This window comes from Pteropus medius, unplaced genomic scaffold, assembly GCF_902729225.1.
Source record: "Pteropus medius unplaced genomic scaffold, Ma_sr-lr_union100, whole genome shotgun sequence".
NCBI classification, from domain to species: Eukaryota; Metazoa; Chordata; class Mammalia; order Chiroptera; family Pteropodidae; genus Pteropus; species Pteropus medius.
The window spans coordinates 19,809,786-19,833,140 of NW_024350319.1; the positions used below are offsets into that span (position 1 = coordinate 19,809,786).

General features: G+C 39.2%; 1 protein-coding gene across 8 annotated transcripts in view; it reads left to right on the plus strand.

Moving 5' to 3' along the window:
• The window catches only part of LRRC8D (leucine rich repeat containing 8 VRAC subunit D), a 109,458-nt gene that overhangs the window by 10,184 nt on the left and 75,919 nt on the right, over positions 1-23,355 (plus strand). For 5 of the 8 annotated variants that reach the window (XM_039838785.1, XM_039838788.1, XM_039838787.1 and 2 more), the window contains one exon: positions 10,230-10,377. The exons of 1 other annotated variant lie outside the window; for it this stretch is intronic. The gene's annotated coding sequence lies outside the window, so the exon portion shown is untranslated. Of the gene's footprint in view, positions 1-9,853; positions 9,928-10,229; positions 10,378-14,339; positions 14,517-15,944; positions 19,347-23,355 lie in introns of those variants that run through there. 2 more of the 8 variants (XR_005647769.1, XM_039838786.1) reach the window with 2 other exon arrangements.

Below are 23,355 nucleotides of genomic sequence, written 5' to 3' on the forward strand. Positions count from 1 at the left end.
AAGCTGGCTATGTTTGAGTACAAACCAACACTTTTTTTTTCCTCCCAAACCACAGCATTGTCTGAGGGGATATGCAAGGCAGTCCCCAGCTTCCAGATGGCTCTGGGCGCCAGCTTGTTTCGCTTGTGGAGAGCTGACGGTTGCTCAGCACCACTGGGAGCGGCCTGCACAGTCCCTTTGTATGAAGTTAGTGGCAGCATGATGCGTCTGTCTGGTCAGGGCACGTTGCTTGGAGAACAGTGCAGGCTGAGTTTTAGCCCCTCTCCCTGGCTGGATGCCCTCAGACCTGTCTTGTGACCCTGCTAGTGCTCCTATCTTTAGTTTTGTCTCTTCCGGGGACAATTCTGCCATCATTTAAGTATAATTTGTTGTACATACACCCTGTTTAAAAGAGAAGAGCCATGCTATCTTAGCAGATCTCTGTTACTAGCTGAGTCTAGACTCCTTGCCTGAGAGGGGATTTTTAAAAGCATTTTTCTCTTAATCATCCCAAGTATGGCTCTTTGTTCCTAGAATGTCAGTATTTTCTGGGAAAGAAACCCTTTGCTTCATCAGCAGGTTTTATTCCGGTCCATAGGACTGTCATCCCTGTGTCATCTGTGTGACCAGAACACGTTGTTCTCGGCTGGTGTAACTTTACATTTTTAACACTTAGGTTGTGCCCCTGCATTAGTTAGTTTGATGCAATAAGGGTCTTTGCTTTTTCTCATCATGGGAGCTGGTTTGTGGTATTGATGGGTACAGATTTGCTTACAGTGTTGCTGAGAAGAAGGAAAATTCTTCAAATTCCACTGTTTGTTCTTCGAGGGACTGTAGTCCACAGATGGAAATCCTGGAAGATCCTATCAGGAAATGAAACTCGTAAATAATCTTTGTGCTGATTTAGGGCATTATGGATTAACAAATTGTACAAGAAGTTTACTTTAGCCTTCTTATAAAATACATTTTTAAAAGAACACAATTGTTGAGACTGATCTATTCCGCAAATAATAATAGGAAGCACTTATATTGTACTTGCATGTGCTTGGCACTGTTTGGAGCACTTTACATGTTAGCTCATTTACTCCTCACAACAGCCCATTTTGTAGCAGAGGACACCAAGGCCCAGTTCCCCAGTGTCTCTGCATTTCCTTGTCACTGTAAGCAGTCAGAGAACTCGGGCCACATAGCTAGAAGTGGCAGAGCTGTGTTATGAACTCAAGCAGTTGTGGCTTCAGGATTTGTGCTTTCGAGACGGCATTATTGTGTCTGGTACTCTATCACAACAAGGATCATAAATCTGCTTTAGAAGCTTCTTTTGCTTTCCACATCACCTCAGCTGTAAACTCAGGATCAGGGTTTGAAATAAAAAAAGGGAGAAAATTATATTTCTTTAATATCTCCCAAGCCAAATGAACAAACACATGTGTCAGGAGACAATTTCTATCTAGGAACAGAAAGCTAAAGGATTTTTCTGGAACACTGTACTAAAATACTGGACTGATGATTCTAAGGGCTACATTCAGGGCCTTGTTGCTGTGACAGCCCTCACTCTTGGCTTCAGAACTGTCTCTAAGAGCACAAAAACTTTTACAACTAGTGGATTTGCTGAGCTACTGAGTACATTTCTAAAACTACGTTTCATAGTTAATAAAGGTCCATGGGAAGAGCCAAGGATTTGGAACTTAGAGCACTTGAGTTCTGGTCCTGTCACTCTCTTGTATTGACTGATCTTGAATTTTTCAAGACTTGAGTTTCATCCCGTGTAAATAATAGAGGGGGTAATAACGGCAATGCGATTGGTATGGTAAGGACAAGAAACTTTTCTATATGACGATATTTTATTAACACTAGTAGCCGTGTGCTAGGCAGTGAGTGGACCAGCATGTGTTGTGTCAGTCTTGGAAGTGATTTTCTGTGGGCGAGTGGTGGGGGCGGATGCTTCGGAAGAATTGGGGAAGGTATGCATTGATCTGAACTTTTTTCCTTCCCTGTTCTCACTTTACCTGTATTATAGTGTGGAACCATAGTGTGAGTGTTGACTCAGTTTCTGGCCCAAACTCCCTTTTCCTTGTTTTTTTCCCCGTCTTTGGGCTCTCCTCCAGTTTGCCTACAAAGTGCTATTTGTTGTAAGGGTGAAGCAGGCGATTCTCTGGGCAGCGACACTGTGGCTGCAGGCAGTTACTGTAGTTCAAAGCAAAAAAGCATGATGGAGTAGGAGGGACACTGACAGGGCTTGTTCCTTAGAATTTTGTACATTGATTTTGAAGAAAAGAAAAGGGAGTAAGAGATGACTTCTCAATAGAAGTATTATGAAAGGCCCTTCATAACAGAACAAAATTGGGCAAGGAGAAAGGGCTTTAAGAAATCACTGCTTATTACTCTGAAAGCAAATGCTGCTGCTGCTTTTTTTTCTTCTTTTTTTTTTTGTCAGTGAAAGCAAATGCTTTTTGAGCACTTACTGTGTCTGCAGTGCATTCTAGATGGATAGAAAACAAAAATTAATAATAAATAATAACTAGCTATCATTTAGGTGCATATTAGGTACCCTGCATTGGGCCAAACACATCTTGTGTTGTATCCTCACATCAGTCATGAGGTAGGCACCATTTTGCAGGGTACCATTTCAAAGATTATGAAATCGAGGCTCAATTTAGTGTTCAAATAACCCACGAAGAGTTACAGTGCTAGTAAGTAACTGAAAGCACTAAACTTTGAAACTAGGTCTGCCTCTCATACACAGTATGAAAGATGTGTAAGATACACCCCTGCTTTCAGGGGAAGAATAGTGTGTAAAACAGCTTAGTATAGGTCAGCGCAGCATTTTTTAGACATTTGCTTAAGAGGAAGGAGAGGCTGATTTTGACTGGAAAGATCAGAGGTTTCACTAAGAAAAATAACTTGATCATGGCCTTGAAGGATGAGAAAGGTGGCGACTGGTAGTGAAAAGATGAGAGAGGTTAGGGAACGTTAGGGTGGGATAGTGTGGAGTTGTAGGGTAAATACGTAATGTGTTTGGGGAATGGTGGTGTGATAGAGTGAGGGGCGTGGGAGGAAATGAGGGCAGAAAAGGAGGTTGGGACAGATCACAGAGGGCCTGGAGTGTCCTGCTAAAGAATTTGGACTTCATTTCATTGCCTTCGAAGGTTATCCCATTAAAGGTTCTTGAAAAGGGAAATCATTTCCTCTAGTCTGACATTAGTGATTCTGGTGGTAGTAAAGGAAGGAGTATAATGTCTGCAGTGGAGATTCCTCAACCGAGCTGCGCCTTACGGCCACCTGGGAGTTTCTTAAATATACAGATACTGGGAACCCCCCACCCCCTGCCCCTCAGTGATTCTGTTGCTGTAGATCTGGGGTGGGGCCTGAGAAATTGAGTCTAAAAGGCCCTGCAGGTGATTCTGAGCACAGTCAGATGGGAGCATAGGTCCTATAGGCATTAAGACATTGGGGTGTGAGGGGTCCTGGCTGAGATTAATTGTGGGTTTGCCACTGTGTGGATGATTTTTAAAACATGGGAGGGGACCAGTAATCAAACTTGGGGAAAGATCTGCCTATTTAGGTTTTACAGTTTGCTCTTTATTCTCTATGAATATTCATTAATCTCAGAGCATGTCATTTTCACATAAATTTTCTCATATCTAGAATGTAGTATGGCTCTAATTTTTTATGTCTTTGTGCTGTTTCCCTTTTGTTTATTTAGAAGGAAATGGAATATGTTGGATTTCCTTGGTGACTGTCTCTTCACTGACAGTCTTTCTTGTGGCGCATGAGCTCCAGAGTCCACTGCCTGGGGCATGGTGGCTACAGGGCTAAACAGTTCAGTTTTTCAGTCTCTTAGGAGTGGAATGAAAGGACTTGTACATTTCCTGGGAGTCAGCCTGAATTTAGGCCATTTCTTGAGTTCTAAATCAACTACTGACTTCTAAAGTATAATTTTTGCTGAGAAGGCAAAGGGAGAAGCGGTTTTTCAACATTAAAGAAATTAGGAATTATAATTTATGCTTAAAAAAATAATGTTAGTCGAAGTTGTAGCTCTCTTCTCTTCCTTCTGCTCTGTTCTTTATCTTGCCGTGTGTTTGCAAACCATTCTCATGACCTTCTGCCTGTGCGGCATATTTGTAGTGGGGCCAGATTATACATACACCACTGACTTTTTCATCCGACCTCTAAATTCTGCCTTTGAGTCTCTTCGTTTGAGTTTTGCTAACAAAGTCTTCTTGTCGAAAAGAAGTATTATTTCCCATGGACCTTTACTGATGGTGTATGGAATAATAGGATCATGCTTTTTGAAATTCAGACATAATTTCAGACTAAAATTTTAAACATATCTATTGTGCTGTTGCTTCCTTTACTTAGTTTAGTCTTGGCGTTTCAGGTCTAGAGGCGGTTAGTACCCATTGGACATCTAGCCCCTCCTTGAAAATTAAAGGGAACACAAAAATGAAACTGAATTTGTTTTTCTTCACCTTTCTTTAATCTGTCAACTGGCTCTCTCTCATTTGCCATTTCACACCTCCCAAATTAATGTTTTGTGCAAATTTGATTATAACAGTGCGAATAATTTTTGATAGTTATGAATACAGATTGAATACTGTACCTTGTGGTTCTTCTCTTTACATAGTAGATGTATCCAGTGTTTTTCTTTCTAGCCTGCTTAACTCCTGTGTGGTTCTTGTAGCCACATAAGTTTCAGTTGATTTAATAATCCCAACTTCATGGGAAACTGTATCAAATGCTTCACCAAGATCAAAGTACATAGGGTTCATTGCATTCCCTTTCCTTGCTAATTCAGTTGTGTTGTAGCCAGACAGTCCTGGAAACTCTCAGTCCAGGATTCTGGTCAAGGTGAGGAAGTAGCCCTTTGTCCTGGCTTTTCTATTCTGCAAATATCGTTTCCTTTCTTTTCAGTATTCATTTATTCAGCAACATGTAGCAGGCTCTGTATCCCCGACTCCCTACAGCCAGTGGTTACATTCTTGTTGCAAAAAGGAAAGCCTCTGGGCCTTTCATTCTACTCCTGCCATATCCAGGGGCATATTCCCTGTGAATTTTCATGCTGGAGCAAGCAAGCCCAATCCAGTTGTTCCCTAGTGATAGTAAAATGGATTGGTTAAAAGTAGACTCCTTGGCCAGCCAGGATGCACAAGTTCTGGTATTTGCTATTAGTGTTACTTTGGGCAGATGACTTAGTATCTCTGTGTCTTTCTTCTGATCTGCAAAATGGAGGTAATGATTATTTCTGTCTCACAGGGTTGTTGTCAGGTTGAGTCAATATACGTAAAGTGTTTGGAGTTTGTTTTGCTAGGTTTAGTTTAAAAATTGATGAGTAATCTTTCAAAATTTTATAATAACATTTCTGGATTTGCTAGGCACTTTCTCTTTCCTGCTGTTTGCCTTAGCTATTCCACTGCAGGCCAGTGAAAAAAATCAAACTATCCAATTTTGCCACTTTAAATTATTCATAAATTTTTTTCCTTCATTAATATTCCATTATAGTAGATAATTGAGAGTTGATATATTCAATTGACAGTGATGTGTGACATTCCCTATTCATATATTTTGCTCCCTACAGATATGTAATTATACAGATGTCTATATATTTTTAAGAACATTATTTTCTTAGCAATGAACATCATATTTATTTGATAGGACCAATTCTTTTAAGTTGTTGGGTTTTTAATATATTATTTTTAAATGGATACCCAAAGAGATTTAAAAATATTTTTTTTAATAAGCAGAAATATTCATTACAGAAGATGAATAGACAAAACACGCCTTCCAAAGAAAAATATGTTATAGGACAGTATTTAGTCTACACAATACATATCATGATCAACAGTCAGTAAATAACCCAAGGTTAATCATTGCTAGCAGTCTGTGCCAGGAACATTTTGAATACTCTTAACCTGTGTACAGGTATTTGCATTTAGTCAAACTTTTGTGGTTTCTTGCTATTTTTTCATATTTATGCTTGTTAAATCACAGTACAGCAGTCAGTATGGCCCACTCTACATATATGTTTGCATACTAACCAAAGAATGAGAGAGGAAACTGGAAAAAATATATTAAGATTTTGTCCAGTGGATCACAATTTGACCAGTGGATTGTCTTATTTTATAAAGTAGTATTTTATAAAGCTGTAGCACAAGAGCATATTTAACCTAATTTATCAACTGATATTCTTAGGGCTTAAAATCAGTTGGCCTGCTGCAGAATACATGTTTACAGTTTATACTTTACAAAAATTTGGCAAGGTGATAAAGTAACATGATGCATTCGAGAGAGAGCATGACAAGTTGTGTTTTAAAAGTGAGATTCTTCTGAGCAAAAGATGCGCAGCACAGAATAATTAATCCCCAGCCAAAATGTACCTACTCATTTCTCTTCAATTAACAGACCCAGGGTGAGTTTTAGCTCCATTACCTACTGCTTTGTGAAAATGACTTAACATCTGTGAGCTCCACTGCTTCTTCCAACACAGATGACTTCTCCTTGCAAAGGCAGTACTGAGAATTCAGTGAGGCAGGGCGTGTGAAGGTCCTATGTAAATGTTAGTAATTCTGTGTAGTGTGGGTGAGTACATATGTGTGTTTGCAAACCATATGTACTCACCCACATATGAGGAAACTGAGGCACTGAGCTGAGGGACATACCGGCTTAGGCCTGGAACCACCCTGGCTCTGTGTTTCTACCTTGTAGTTGGGTCTTCCAGGTCCTGTGGTAGGGTGCTCTAAACAGTGTTTTCCATCTCAACTTGCTCGAAACTAAGAAACTCTGTGTCCAGAAGGGAGCCTGAACCATCTTGCAGGGAGATTTTTTAAATGAGATTTTTCACCCTTGCTTGCCTTGGGAAATGACACTCTGGCTCCTTGAGGATGCCTAATAACCCTCTGTGGGCAAATGCCAGTCAAGCTAGCCAGTTGGCTCTTGAAGACATCTTCCTTGAAAGCCATGGCCCAGGCTTTGGAGAGGCCAACTGGTGAGTGTGAGTGCCAGAGACCTTCTTCAGAGAAAAGCCTGTTGCATATGCTACCGTGGAAGTAAAGACAGAGAGACAGGGACACTGATGTGAAGGCTGCTCGTACAGAGAGGTAATCTCTTGTCGTTTTTCATTTTCTTGTTTGCAAAATCCAGCTGTAATAATGACCAAGAATCCTCACACAGAGAAATCTTGTTGCAAACATTTTTAACCACCACTAACATGAAGATAAGCAGCATCACTTTGGATATGAGTTCATGATCTCTTTTTCCACACCTGTTAGTCCTTAGAAAAGCTCTCTTCGTTTAATTTGGAGCCTCTAAAATGGCTCTCACAATGTTGCTGTCTCCATCCATGGACTGTGTGTTGTACTTAGAGCATGGAGACTTGCAAAATGAACCTCCAATATTCTTCCAAAAATCAATTCTTTCTTTTTTTTGGTATCATTTGTGCCTACCTAGGAGCATATTTTTTCTCTTCTTGTGAGGTTGTGAGTGTGTGCTGAGGCAGAAACACTTCCCCATGAAACACAGAAAAGGCAGGAGAATAGCTCATCCATAGGAAAGTATTATATGCTTAGGCCTTGTGATTGTTAGGAAACATTTTGGGAACTGATGCAATCTTAGAAGTGTTATATTATCCAAACTATAAACTTCGAGATCCATACGGGTTAATTTAAGCATGTTTCCTTTGGTTTTTCTTAAGAACTTTATTTTTCTTCAGAGGTTTTCCTTTTAGGCTCTTGAAGATGAGTAACAGAAATGAAGGCAGAAATACCAAAAGGTATTTTAAAATAGAGTTGCATTTTTAAAAACATGGTAATTGTTGACAGGGTTTTTTAAATGAGAAAGAAGTGAGAGAAGTTTTGGGGTAAATGCCTTTCTTCCTGCTTTTCTCCCACCAGGTACTTTGTGGGAAAGAAATGGCAATGCTTTGGGAAGAAGCATTAAGTTTGTGAAAAGAGATGAAGAATTGAAAGGTCCAGAGTAAGCAGGGACTGTGAGAGAGAAAAAGATAGTAGCAGAGGCAGAGCTGGACCTTAAAAGGATGTTAAGAACCCTTGGGAAGTTTTTAGCAATAAGTCCTCATTAGACAGTGTATGCCTGAAGGATGGGAATGCATCTCTTTCCCTCTCAGCTCTTGCTATCACTCTTGAGGGCCCTGACTTCACACTCAAACTGCCCTTGCCTTTCACCTGCATGCTCTGTAACTCCAAAGTCTTCGGCTTAGAGGTGATGGGGAATGGCTAGTGAGGTGGAGTTTATCTGGAGACAAGGCAAAAGTGCTTTCTCCTTCACTCTCCGCAACTGTTTGGAGTCTCACCATTGCCAAGATTATTAATCACCTTCTAATATGTACTGTTTCTTGGCTTGTCAGGAGGCTAATACAGGTATGCTGCTGACATGTGAGTGTGGACTAAGTGCTGAAGCAGAAGGGAATGGAAAATGAGAGAATTTCAGCAGTTTCAGTAAAAATTAAGGCCATACATGTGTCTTTTTTTTTTTTTAGCCTTCTTAAAAAGGCCCAGTTAGAGAAAAAGAATTCAAGAAACAAATATTAGTCAGCTGATTAAGTTCTGAACTGGACAAACTTTGTACCTTGGCATATGAATGGCTATCCTAGAACCTCTTGAATTTTTGCCACTTCGAATTTTTGCCACTGAGTAATTCCGAAAAGGCTAACAGAGCCAGTAGTAGATAATGGGAAAGAGCAAAGTGTCCTCTGCTTGAGTTATTAAGGTGCATATTATTCAGGTGGGTAAAGAACCTTGCTTTCTACAGAGTGATAGCATGTAAATTGTGCAGGACCATTCTGAGATGAAGGAATGGATCACAAATGGATGTTGGGCTTGATTTTCCACCCAAATTCATGATTATTTTGAGAATTAGCAGAATGTAGAGGCAGTGGCCCAGATTTTATACTTAGGAAAGACCTGTTATTCAATTCTCCATTAGACCACTTTTTCTAGCTGAAACATTGGAACAGTTACTGAAGTTCTCTGACCCTGTTACCTCAGTTGGGAATATGAGAATAGAACTTTTGCAGATCTGCTGGGAAATGTTAAGACTTGGGAGATTAAAATGAGGTGCCAAGTGACACTGACTAGGAGCTTAATGTCCATCAGTTTCTTACCACTTCAGTCACAGTTTAACTTTTTTATGTAGAATAATCATCCTTTATACTCTGTTCTCCACGTTTCGAGACATGAGTAACTTTCATTTAAGTCATCAGCTTGATGATAAAAGGAACTTTATCAGAAGCAGTCCTGTAAATGCCTTGTAACCTGATATATTTGTGTGCAAGGACAGGCAGGGTACAGATGAAACCTTCCACACCTGAAGGCCACCTGGAGGCTCAGACATGGGGTATTGAGCACATATGCAAACTCCTAGAGCTGGCACACTGAATATGGCAGATTCTTAAACCTTCCGTTTACTGTTTTTTAAACACCATTCTGAAGTTCATCTAAGTAAGAGGGTAGCAAAATGAACATAAGCCCAGAACTTTGGAACTGCTACACACCGAGAAGTCCTTAATTGTTTTCTGGAAGAATGCACTACACGATTTATCTTTTTTTGTGGAGTTAGTATATGTAAATATTGGGGGACTGTGAGAGTGAGAATCCCAGTTGGGAGACATCCTTGGAACCCAGAATACTTTTTCCCCCCCAGTTCTTGGCAGCTGTATGTACACTCTCTTTTTTGAGTCAGCCAGGCGCAAGACAAGTAATTTCCCATCCTGACGCTCTTAAAGCTGCGGGGCTGGAAGGGCTATGTTGGGATGTGGCTGTTAACTTTAAAGTTTTGCATAAATCCAGCCTCCACTTCTCTAGAAAGGCTGGGTCTTGTCTTTACACCTTCCCCAAAGCCGATTTTTTTTTTCCAGGGGCAGGGGGTGGAGAGGAGGAGGAAAACGGAGGCAGACTGTTAGGGCGCTGGGAGGAAGCGTGTAGTCGACTGACTTAGGTACATGTGGGGAGGGGGAACCGCGGCAGGGGCTGGAAACGGAAGGGCTGTGAGCACGCTGGGCTGGCGGCGAGGCCGCCGGCAGGGGGAGGCCCGGGCCCTGGGGAGCCAGCTCGCGGGTCGCCGGTGTGGCGGGTCGCCGCCCGCGGGGAGGGCGCCTGGTGCCGACCATGGCGAGGAGGACGGCGGTTATGCAACCCGCAGCCCCCCGGCCCTCCCTCCCGGCTGGCCTGCGCCCCTCCCTCCACTCTGCCAACACTCGGGTCTCTCTTGCTCTTTCTCTCCCCTGTGTTTTCAAACAGGAAGTGCACGGCTGTCTGTAACGTGCTGCCGGGTCCCAGGATGGAGGAGTGAAGTCTCCGCGTCGCTGCCGGTTCCAGCCTGCGGAGCCCACCGGAAGCCGAGTCCCCGCAGAGCGCCCTGAGGGAGCAGGGTGGCCGCCTGGTCCAGGTGCGTGGGGCCGGGTCGCGGAGCCCCGGGGCCGGGCTGTCACTGGCCGCCGCCCCGCGTGCGGATCTCCAGCTCCGCGCTGCAGCCTGACTTGGCGTGCATTTTCTTGGTTGCGCCCCACTTACTGCTTTTCCCCCCAAGGGTCTCTGCCAAACTCTGTCGCTGCGCGGTGGCTCGGGGTGCTGAACCAGGGCGGGACCTACTTGCGCTTACCCGAGGCGGGAGCTTTCCAGGCTGAGCTGCCCGTATCGGGGAGGCTTCCCGGAGTCCCCAGCTGTCCTCTCCACCCTCGCCTCCGCCTACTCCTGCTGCCTGAAGCAGTGGCTCTTTGTTCCCAACCTCGCTGGCCTGGGGTTATCTACATAAATGTTCTGGGAAGCTTGGGTGTTATTAAGAGTGGTGTGAGTGTGAGTGGTGGGGGCCTAGGGAGAGAAAGATCATGAATTGTGGGTGAAGTGTAAGGTGGAAAGGAGAGCAAGAGTTTTGGTGTCCAGGCTCAGAAATCCCACCTCTTCAGCGGGTGAAGTAGAGGAGCCCACCCTTTACTTTTTATTTTGGGAGAGCCAGGCCATCAGGAACTGAGGAGATGAGTGATGCAGACATATACTGGAAAGGTAGTGACCAGGAATGAGGGACAGCTAGCGCTGAGGTGTTTAGTCTGGTGTCTGGCTTGTTAGCTTCAGTTGTGGTTTCTTAGCCAGGCTTACTTGCTGAGACAGAGGGTACTTTTAAAGGTAGGAACCAGACATCTTTATTCATTACATTCCATTTTTCATCAGAGTAAAATTGAGAATGTCTTTTCTGAAATTCACTAAGTAGACTATAATTTCATATCCATATCTTGCTCCAGCTCAGATGTTCATAGGTGAAGAATAAAACAGTAGAGAAAAGGTGGGTTTTATGCAGAGACTTTTTGCTTCTTCATTTCCCTGGCAGCTTCTCTTTCTGCAGACTGTCAGATTGACTTCTCCCCAGTGAAAGCCGCCTTGTTCCCCTACCTTGTTTATCTACCTGGTGAAACTCCAGTCTTGTGGAGGGTCACTAAGGGAGGTGGGATGTGGCTGGGAAGAATCAGTTTGATGAGAAGATTGTATGGCCTCAGGTTAAATGTTTGAACAGTGTTAGAACCAGCATCATTGTCTTACTCTGTTTTGGAGAAAAGATGTGAGCAAATGACTAGAAGGAAGGAAAGAGAGATTCGGCAAAGAAGGGTCTCATTCTATAGCAAGAAGGGAAGTGAATAATCACAGTACTACAAGCACTTAGCTCCTTCAGTGTGCTGGGCCGCCGAACTTCCTCAGGAATCAGAGTTAGCTGTAGAATTTAAATTCATGATGTCAGATGCTGACTATACCATTCTAATTGGAAAATTCTTTAATAAAATATTTTTACTACATAATTGATTTTTTTGCTTTGAAAGGAAAATTTTTTGTAGTCAAGCAGCCTGGTAAATCTATACTACTCTCTCCTCCCCCTTTTTTTTTTCTGTCAGCTGTACGGAGGTAATTTGAATGATAAGAACCCATTATTCCAATAGTCCTTCAGAACTTTAATCTCTTTTAAAATGTAGCTGCTTTGAGCATTTGCGATATTATCAATAATTGGAATAATTGTGTTAGCAGTAAATAGCCAAGATACACTATGAGAACTGAGCAGTTAATTCCATCGCTTTCTAGACAGACATGGGCTTCTTAAATTTGAGATTGTGAGATGTCTGTGTTAATGCCTCTTCTATGCCAGATTCATCATGAGAAAAAAAGTGAAAACAAGTCATTAAGAGAGATTCTAGAAAGACTAGTACAACCATAGTAGTTTGCCTCTTTATAAGGAGGTATGTACCTGACTCTGGTTCATTCATTTCTTTGAGGACTTCCTTCAGCATCCATCACTGCTTCAAGATAAAATAGAACAGCCTTTGTGACCCTTCAGACCTATTCTCTATTTAGAAACAGGGTTTACTCCAACCCTAGTGGAATTTAATGTTAATTAATAACCCAGGAATAATAATAGTAACTAGACTTTAGATTCTCATTTTGTGTTTACAGAGTACATTCTCATTTTGTGTTTACAGAGTACATTTTCTTTGGCTCATTTCTAATGTGTTACTCTTGTTAACAGTCTGGCGAAATAGGATTCACTTACTCCATTTTATGGAGAGAGGAAACTTAGGTTGATAAAATGTCAGTAATCATATTAGTAAATAGAGGTATTGGGACTTGAACAAGAGTCTTTTAATTTATACTCCTTGGCTCTTTTGTAGTCTGGAAAGTTGCTGCCTTAGTAAGAGATGGCAGTGCTGATTCAGATGGTCCTTATCTATTCCAAAAGACAAATCAGCCTTACCCAAATCTCCAGATCTTTTTCTACTTCTCTCCACTCAGAACTCAGGGGGATTTTTGTTTTGTTTTTCCCATGTTTGAAATTTACACTTCCTCTGTGTTACTGACTAGATTTAGCTGTGTTTGCATCAATGTGATTTTTTTTCTGCCGCCAAAATTCTAATGGCAAATTTTAATTTACAGATGTCTTATGTCAGGCCTTAGTGAACAATATGTTTTCGAAGGGTCAGATTAGCATATTTTAACTTTTTATAATAATAAAAAAATACATTTCTAGTTTAACCTTAGGACAGTTTACATCCCAGAAAAGAAATAATAAATTAATAAATGATGTATATGACACTTCCCATACTCCCTTACCACATATGCCATACCATTACCATACGTAGCTCCCCCCCTCCCCCACCCAAGTTCAGGATAACCCACTGAAAAGCTGATATTACAGAAAGACATGGGCAAACCCATGTACATGTTATATATTAAATATTTTTGTAATATTCCTCAGATGGAAGTAAGTTTATTTTTCTTATCATTGTAATGCTTACCATTGAAGCTCTCTTTAGTTAAGGTTTTATGTTGCATCGGGAAGAATATAAATTAAAATTTGAGGTACGTTTTTATTGGACTAGAAAATGCTAGAAAAATATTTGTTTTTCTTTTCAACAATTGGACTATCAATAGTGATCTCTAATTTCCTCTCTATAGAATTGTGTCAAAGCATCAGGAGAAGGGAAAGAAGGTAGGGGGAAGAAAGAGAGATAAAAGTGAGAGATCTTTCTTTTATAAGTGAGGATGAAATGATGTGTGTATATTTTCTTAATACACAGTGAACTACCATTTCTGTCTATTTTGGACAGTTGAAATAGCTTGTGAACAAAGAATGAAAGGGTAACTAACTAACTTTGATGTTAAATGCCAAGGCAAAGCTTATGGCCAAGAGAGAGCGGAGTGGAGATAAATGTGTGTTAGGATTTTCATTTTTTCAAAACCCTCTCTTTCCTTCATATCTATTATAAAATAGAAATTATCTTCAATTGGAACTTGTAAGCTTTAAGACAACAGTTCTCAACCCTTATAAAAATCAGGGAAGTTTTATTTAATACTCAAAGATTTCAAAGATTCTGACTTGTTTAGAGTTTTACTTTTTTCTGATGATTGCTAATATTTAGTGACAAACTGACAAATATCACTCAACTGAATATATATTGTAAATAATGACCACAGCATCTTCCTGTATTTGTAAAATAGCAGTTAGAAATATGTGTGAGACAGGGATTCGGTCTCCTGACCTTTGCCAGGACCCCGAATTCCCCAGGTTATAAATCAGGACTAAAGTAAAACAGCTGCTCCAGGTTGAAAATACTGAAATGGTGATGTAAAATGTACAGTGTGTTAGCCATCAGTTTGTAAAGATTCCCAGGTAGAAATTTTCTTCTTTGTTGTATATTAAATACGTGATATGTAAAGTCCTGACACTGGATCTGCTCTGGTTTCTGGGTGAATTGTTTTTCATGGTCAGCTTTAAGGTTTTGCAGTTAGTTACTCAGTCGTGAATACCTAGATTTCTTCTAAGAGCATTTTCCCTTTAGGACTTCTCTGAATTTCCCTTCCTTGTGTTTGTAGAGTTAGGACTCTGACACGAGTTGCAGAATCACCACTGTCACAACTATCACGAGCAGCAGCCTTCTCTTCATTTCCCAGAAGCTAAAAGAGGCTTCCCAACCTTCACCTTTACAGTTATCAATAAATATTTGGAAGGAGAGATTATTTATTCCGGTTCTGTAGTGGAAAAGCTGACATGTGAGTTAATATTGAATCAGTCTCTGGTTTCTATGCCTGTCGCTGTGGCTTGGGTATTCTATTTAAGATGATTTAGGCAGGGCACCAAAATCTATTAGAGTTAATGCATGCTGTTCATTTTTCTGGTTAAAAAAAAAAAAAATCACTTCCTACCTATTGAACATCTCATATATGCTAGACACTTAAATGGAATATCTCTATTCTTCCTGGTGTTATTCAGGGTGTAATATCCCCGTTTTATAGGTGACGAAACTAAAGCAGGCGGAGATAACTATTTTATGGTTGTCTTTTTTAAAAAAAATTATATTTATTTTTATTTTTCAATTACAGTTGACATACAATATTATCTTAGTTTCAGGTATTCAACATAGTGATTAGACATTTTTATAGTAAGTGATCACCCTGATCAGGAGATTGTAACTTACCCAAGTTGTGTGGACAAGCTTAAGGCATGGACTCAGACTCACGTTTGTCAGTCTGCACACGAAAATATTCTCCTCATTACATCTGCTTCTTTCTCTGTTTTTAACCTCACTTATGAAAAGAAATGACAACATTTTGTTTGTTTTTACCTTTTCAACAAAGATTCAGCTAAAACAATAGAGAATAGGCATGTTATTGGAATAGAGACATAATAGTGTCAGCCTTTTTATAAGGAATTTTGGCTTTCATGCAGTATGTATTCATTTTTTTTTCCTAAGGAGCCTACGTATAGTGGATCCATTGGTGAGAGTTTCTTGAGGCAATGTTGTCTAAAAGCAGTATTGCTGGATATTAGGATATAATCATGCTAATTTTACTAGGAACTGTGCAGGTCATTGTCAGGTTTATATATCCACTAGTACTTCATGATGGTTCCTTTTTTTTATTAACAATTTTTTTGATTTTTGTCCATCTGATAGATGTTTATTGTACCTCAAAGTTTAATTTTTTTTCTTTTTTGATTACAAGTGAGGTTGAGCATCTCTCCATTTACTTAATTTAATTCCCCTTTTCTGTGCATTAGGTCTCTTGCTTTTTTCTTGTAAAAAATCCTTAAAAGAGTTTTTGTAGCATTCCTTGCATTATAGATTAATCTCTTGTTACCCTTACGTATTGTGAATGTTTTCTCTGAGGGTGTCACTTGCCTGATAATTTTGCCTCTGGTGCTTTTCATTAAAAAACAAAAATCTTTGATGTAGTTGAACCCACCAATTTTTGCTATTATTGCAATTTTGAGTCCTTTAAGAAAACTTTTTCTGTTCTGGGCTCACAATATAGTCTCTCTTCACTTTATTAGTTTTATAGGTTTACTCTTATTAGGGTTTTTAAAACTATTTGGAATGAAACATATGAGGCATAAATTTGTTTTTATTTTTTAAAAAACTGTTGATAATCGTGAGCCAGTCCCCACCACTATTTACCAAATAATCTACTCTTTCTCCACAGATTTTTAGTGCTACCTCTAGCATGTTAAGTGCATATTTATATAAATCTTCTGAGATGTCTCTTTTGTTCGGGTGGCGTATTTGCGTGTTCCTGGAATTGACACACTTTTAAAACTACTGTGGCTTTGAAATATGTCTCACCTTGTTACATGTACATTTTTATGACTTGCTCTTATTAGCGTGATTGATATAAATTTAAAAGTTCAAAAATACTTTAGATTATTTTAGGTAGATTTCTTGCTTTTGCTTGCATCTGTGTTAACTCTTACACCTTCAGACGTATTTCCTAGAAATGTGTTTACTTCTCTGGGAACATTTTAAAATTTATTTATTTAGTAACATAATTTAATTTAACATTCCTAACATTACATTTCCTTCTCAGTTTTACTTATTTATTTTTTAGCAGTTATGGCTGCCTTTCACACTTGGTCATCTATGTAGGGCAGTGGGTGTGTCACTTCAGAGTCTTTCTTCTTCAGTGAGTGCTCTGCATGTGCGTATAGAGCTGAGATGTGCCCTTCCTGGTACGGCTTTTGAATGAATGTTTTATGAGTTGCAATGCCGTAATACATGACTGAATGCTCTTGAAAGCCTGTTAATTATAGATGCCTCTTTATTAATGGGAAAACATTGCCAGTTTCAGCTTGGATTCTCCAAGTTTACTTTTCTCCACTCTGTTCTCATTCACTGGGTCTTATTCCCCCTCCAGTTTCCAATTTATGTTACATCGAATGCTTTAGGTCCCTTTATTTTATGAGTGAGCATTTACATTCCTGTGCGGAATACAGTGTACTTTTTCTTTAATTTGTGAAATGGAATGAAACTATGTTATACATAACGTGGCTTATTATTGTAAATAAATTTGAAATAATTGTGGGGGACAAGTTGTGGTCTCAAAATCAATATTGTATGACATGGTTCATCTAGGCCAAAGATGTTACCCTTTGCCATCAGTTCTGGGATTTCATGGGTGACAGGCTGTATTTTATTTATTTTGTTTGCAGTTCTTACGGTGCTTTATGGATATAGGAGAGGGTTGTAGTTTACTGAAATTTACTAAGCTTGCACAAAGTCTGATAAAATTATACTGTAGAATATTATAGAGTCCAAAACCTGCTTAGACAGATAAGAATAATGTCCTTGGGCTGTTGACTGTTCCCCTATTGTGCTTTAAACAGGATATATTAGTTATTCACCTGAGTTTGAGTGTAACAGCCCCAGCTACTCACCTAACTGAACTTACATACTCAGGAGGGGACTTCATCAGGAAGGATGTTTTCCATTTTTCATTCAGGTTCCTTCATGCTCATCTCACCAGCTGTCAATTCCACCTGTCTTACCAGCCCCCTCTCTTATTCAGTTATTCTGAATATAATTGACAACCAAGATACTTCACCTGTTCAACAGACATTTGCTGAGCTCCAAACTGTTAAATTCTAGTTCCCTTATCTCTCTTCCTCCTACCTGCCGTGTAGCAGTCATTATGCTAAGTTCTAAAGATACAATGAATACCACACAGTGCTGACCTCAGAAGATAGACACATGAATCATTAACTGGAATTTAGAATGTGAGGCACTTTACAGCAAATGTTGCGATAAATAGTAATAGCAAGTAAGGTACAAAGGAGGAAGTGATTTTTTTTCTTGTTTGTGAGGAAATAATTCATAAAGGAGGTGATTTTGGTGCTGCATATTGGAGGAATAGGATAGGATTATTTACCAGGCTGAAGAGGAAAGAAACAGAGGAAACATCGCAGGTTTAGAGCCTAGAATACTCAGTGCATGAGGAACATGGAGTATGAGTGACTGGAGCAGAGAGGAGAAGAGGTTAGAGGTGTGCCCTGGGTCAGAGGCTTGGTCCAGCCTTGTCTAGGGCCATGCATGCTACTTCTGGAAGCGTGGACTTTTTTTCTGAGAGAATTGTGGAGCCATCAAAGGTGAAATGTTCAAATTCAATCTTAAGATATGTAAAAAGGAAGCAGGGAGAAGTCCAGTGGCTATTAAAACAATCCAGGTAGAAATAATGAAGACAAACTAAGGTGATGATATCAAGAGAGGAGAGGAGAGAGGATGGGTTTGAGAATCATTTAGGAGGAAAAAAATGTTGATTTCATGGAAAGTGGGAGGAGAGGAAGAGGGAGGAAGAAGAAAAATGACTCTTGACGTTTCTTGTTAGGAAGATTCATTGTCTGAGGTGTCATTAGGGTGGAAAACTTAAGAGGAGCAAGTTTGGAGAGAGAATAGTGAGTTCGGTTTGAAGTAAAGTTGGGATACCTGTGGTATATTCAGCTGATCTTGAGAGGCCTAGTCCCCAAGAGAAAAGCCAGGGCTGGTGACATGTATTGGAAAGTGACTAAGACTGATGGTTATAGCCATGAATGTGGTTGAGATCCCACAGGGATAGCCAGAGGGCCAAATTCTGAGCAGACAAAAAGAAAAGGAAAGAGAAAGAGGGTCAGGAAAGCCCAGAAACAAAAATGATAGTAATATTGAGCACCTGTTGTTTGTTTTTGGTTTCTATATATTCTCTCATATAGTCCTCTGAAATAATCATTGTCATTGCTTTTTACAAAAAAGCTATTTATCTAAAGCTTAGGTAAGCAATTTGCCAAATTGCCCAGGTCGTAAATAGGGAAAAGCCGTCAAGTCTGTCTGAGGCCACAGGAAGGTCAGGTAGATTGACATGGAAGATTGGATCTGGCAATTAGATATTCAGTTGATGGTTAAAAGAGCTCTTAAGCCTGCATCTGGATTCATGGGTGAGGAACAAGTAGGAGTTAAGAAGTGGGACCACTGAGTGGAGTGTGTATGTGTTTATACACGTGTGTCTATAAAGGAATACTTTTTGTGTGTAATGGCGACTGGAGCTTATGTTTCAGTTGAGAATACTGGAGGCACTAAAGGTAGAAAACTAATGGAGTAAGGTTCCAGAAAAGGTAGGGTGGACGAGGTCTGGAGTGCAGGCATGCTCAAATGGGTTGTCCTGGGAAGGAATAGGGACATTTATTCCTTTGGGACAGGAGAGGAGGAGAAAAAAGATAGGTGTGATGGTAGATGAATGTGCAGGAGGAGAGGAGGGCAGTCGATAAAGTTCATTCCTAATGGCTTGTGTTTTCTCAGTGAAATAGAAGCAGATGAAATCCGAGAGTGAGGAGGCCTTGAGAAGACATTTGAAAGTTAGTAACAGTTAACTTGGAAAAAGGAGTTTACTGATTTAGGTTGAGTAATAGCCGAGCATCACTGAGGGCCCAGTTGGGGCTAGTCACTGGGGATTAGGTACCGATGGTGGGTTTTTTGCTTTGTTTTGTTTTTTTCTGGTTGATAGAGTAAGATGAATACCATGTATGACCTTTTAAAATAAAATTCACAGGCCTTGCCTGAAATGTTAAGATGGTGATTCAAAGGAAGCTTCAGGATGTGGGGGGTGGGGGGGATGGGAAGGGAGGAAAAGTAGGACAGAGGAAGCAACAGATTGAGCATTAGGGAACTTGGGTTCTAGTCTTAGTTCTTCCATTAACAGAGGATGGCCTCAGGGAAGTCAGCTTATGTCTTTGAGCCTCAGTTTCCTCATTTTTTGGTGGAGGAAATTATACTTAATGTCTTCTCCAGTCTCTGGTAATTCTCAGAACTTCTGTGAGACTTGTTATTAGACAAAGATAAGTGGACAGAAGAATAAGAGTAGTTAGATTCTTGTCATTTATCATTCATTCATGAGTTCTTCTGAGAGAAGCTCTAATGCCAGTGCCTCTGGGAAGTTGACAGCATGAGTCCAGGACAGCAGATGACCATGCCCAAGTGTCTGTTACTGGGCTATCCCCAGTAATGAGAGAAAGGAGGCAAGTCAGGAAATTGGGAACAGGAGCATGGGGCTGTGATGGGAGTTGTGCAAGGCGCAGACAGGGTAGGTTTTCTGTGTGCCAGGTCTCCCTGAGATGTCAGCGCGTAAGTTCATAAAGGTGGTGACAATGGTCTTTGCATACATCATCTATGTTGTTTCTTTCCCTGTATGATTGCTTTTTATTTTCACTGGGTTTGTTTTTCCCTCTTGGTTTAAAATGTGGCATTGTAGAAGATAATTCAGCAGTTGGAGAAGGCTATGCATATTTACATCAGCTTACCTTAGTTTTTCCTCCTTCCCATATCCTTTACTATACTTTGATTTTCTTTGTCTGTAGGGAAATCAGAAACAGAAGCATTTCATCACTCTTCTCATTGAGTGTGTGCTTTCCCGAAAGGTTTACTCTTCAGAGCCGTTTAACTGTTTCTGCTTCCCATTATGAATAGAGATGACATCTTAAAGCCTTAGAGGTGTGGCTGCATTTAAAGGTGAATCCAGATCAGACAGGGGCTCTAGAGATTACTGTAATAATTTAACAAGCCTAAACAGGTGGTGTAGGACACTCTTTTTAAAATTAAGCCTGTAATCTTTCTCTATGCAGTTACATATTTGAGAGAAACTTGGGCATTCCTTTTTTTCCTCATTAAGCTATTACACAACTTAAGGCTTGGAAAATTCTTCACAGGAAGAAACAGGGTGTAACAGTTTGTGTGAGACATTTTCTAAAAATTTACCCTTTTAGCTGAAGTCTGAGTATATTATTCTCTCCACCCCACTGCTCTAGTTTCTTTCTGAAAGTTAATTTCTCCACATAATTAAATATTCTTCAAAGTGAAACAGTTAAAAAGTTAAAGCCATTTAAACTGTGAAATTAAAACATAGTCTAAAAATGTGTTCTTCCATTTCCTGAGAAACAACAGGAAGGATTTGCTTTCTCAAAATAAACTAAGTAGCCTGACTGTGAACTCCATAGTAGAGATCAAAGATTCCAGCATCCTCACAAAATGGGAGATTTTCAGTCCTTTTTTCTAACCTCAGAAAATCAAATGTAATACTCTTGGGTGTTTTGTTTGTTTGTTTGTTTGTTGTGTTTTATTATTAACATGAGGAACCAGTATATATATCTACAGTTCAGAAACACACCTCTGGCATATGTAACATCATTTTAGCCTAAATGTTGACCATCTGGTATGTCTAGGAGAGTCCATTTCCAAGATATCCCTGATCAGTGTGGGCATGCTATACATTCTGCAATGGAAAGTGTCCTTGGCCATTAAATTTAAGAACAATAGAGAAAAACCATATAGCATCTAAGCATGAACTTGCTAGATTAGTAAATTATTTCATAGCTCTGCTAATAAGAAAAGTTCAGTAGCTCGTCGAACATTGACCTGCATATATTCAGGAAGGAATCTGCTATAGGAATTTTATCTTTCTATATATACACATGTATACACATATATTCTCAGGTAGGAATAAGGACATTTATTAATATTTCTCTACTTCCAGAAACAAGGAGTGAGAGCCCATTTTAAAGAGAGATGTAATCTGTTATGGCTGACGGATTTCTGTTTGTGAGATACAAGATTAGGGAGAAATATGTAAAGCATTCATCTCTTAATTTGTGAGCTCAAATAACATACGATTCTGTAGTCTTCAAATAGTGTAAAATAGGTCAACATTTTGAAATATTGGGCAGAGTTTATATATATTAGAAAAATTATGTGTATACATTGAGAACTTTATAGAATTTCTCAATAGGCTAGTTTTTTCTGCACTTGTCTTTCAAGAACAGGTAGGAAAATGGACCATCAGAACAGTATACAGCTTATGATATCAATTTCTTTTTATTTTTAACCTGTTTCTTTACATTTACAGTAGGTATCTTGTAGACCACATACATTTGGGTCTGATTTTTTTTTTATCTTCTCTGACAGTCTGTGTCTTTGAATTGTTATATTTAGATGATTCACATTTAAAGTGATTATTGATATAGTTTGATTACTATCTGCCATGTTTGTAACTGTTTTCTATTTGCTACATTTGCTCTTTTCCCCTTTCTCAGAAATGTTTGCCTTCTGTGGGTTTAAGTGAACAGTTTATGATTCCATTTTATCTCTTCTTTTAACATATCAAGTTATATTTCCTTTACAGAATTTTTAGCGGTTACCCTAAAGTTTACAATTTATCTTACTTTCTAAAAACAAAAAACAACAAAAAAAACATATTTAGGTGTGTATGCATGGGGGGGGGCAGGGAAAGGAAGGCTATTATACCAAGACATTTAAGAGTAGTTATCTTTGAGTGGTAGGATTTTAGATGATTTTTACTTGTTTTTTTGTAGTTTCCCGTATTATCTAGTTTTTTAATAGCAAGTAGGTATTACTTTTATAATCAGAAACAAAAAGGCTCTTTTCCTTTTGAAGAGAGAAGAATTAAAACAAACTGAAAATCTCCCATGGTTCTACAGTTTATACTTTCTCTACTTCCATTTTGAGATAAGCATTGTCCCACAATCAGCAGCACTCCACTGGTAGGAAAAAGGAAGCAGGTCGGCTGCACCTTTTGTTGCACTGGGAAAGCTGTCAACTCCTGTCTTATACCTACCTTCTCTTCTTGCACAATGATCATGAACCCTCAGAATGACTTGTTTCCACTTAATACAGAGTAAACCAAACCCCTCTATTTTTGCATAATTAAGTTTTCCTCTACATGCAACGTCTTTATGTCTTTAGTTGTTTTTCAGAAAATAATGAACATAATAAGAACACTTGAAAACTAGTTTAAAGTATAGCTTTTCACACAAAACTTGTAATAGTTCTTTGGTTTGCTGGTGTTAAACCTGCTCTCTTTTGGGTCAGGGTGGGAAGTGGGTATTAGGGGTGTTGTCTATGATTTAAGTGAATAAATTGTAACCAAGGTGAAGCTATTGGTTTGTTTGGATTTTAGGGAAGTCATTTCCCCTTGTGAAATTTTAGAGAAAATTACTACTACTATTCTTTCAATGTCGATTATATCTTCCGAATTTATTTGGGTGTACACGTAAACCAAACCCAAATTAAAGCTTATGAAAGTGGCATGGATCAGTGCAAATGGATGAATATAGATTTCTTTAAATATGGTTTTATTACCAACTAACTTTCCTGGTGTTTTCAAGAATGTCATAAATTTTATAAATACCACAGTTCGTTAGCCTGTAAAATTGGGACAGTTCTCTTCTGTTGCTTACCTGCTGCATTCAAGTAAACAAAAGACAAGTGAAGCTTTTTAAGTCTTCTAAAAGAGGCTAAAAAAGCAAACCAATTTTTTTCCTATTTCCAGGTGAAAAATTGTAGGTCTTGATTTTACTGTATTTTATTATTAAAACTATGAAATATCATTTAGCATAAAAAATGAAGTAGTAATCATAATCTGTTTAAAACTAATAGAATTAAACATTTTGATATAAAGAAAATTTAAAAGAATATGAAATACATGCTAAAAATTTATTCACGGTATATCGATTATTGCAACTATTAATATATACAAATTTTGAAGGGATCAAAAGTATAAGCAATTGCTATTTAAGAGATTA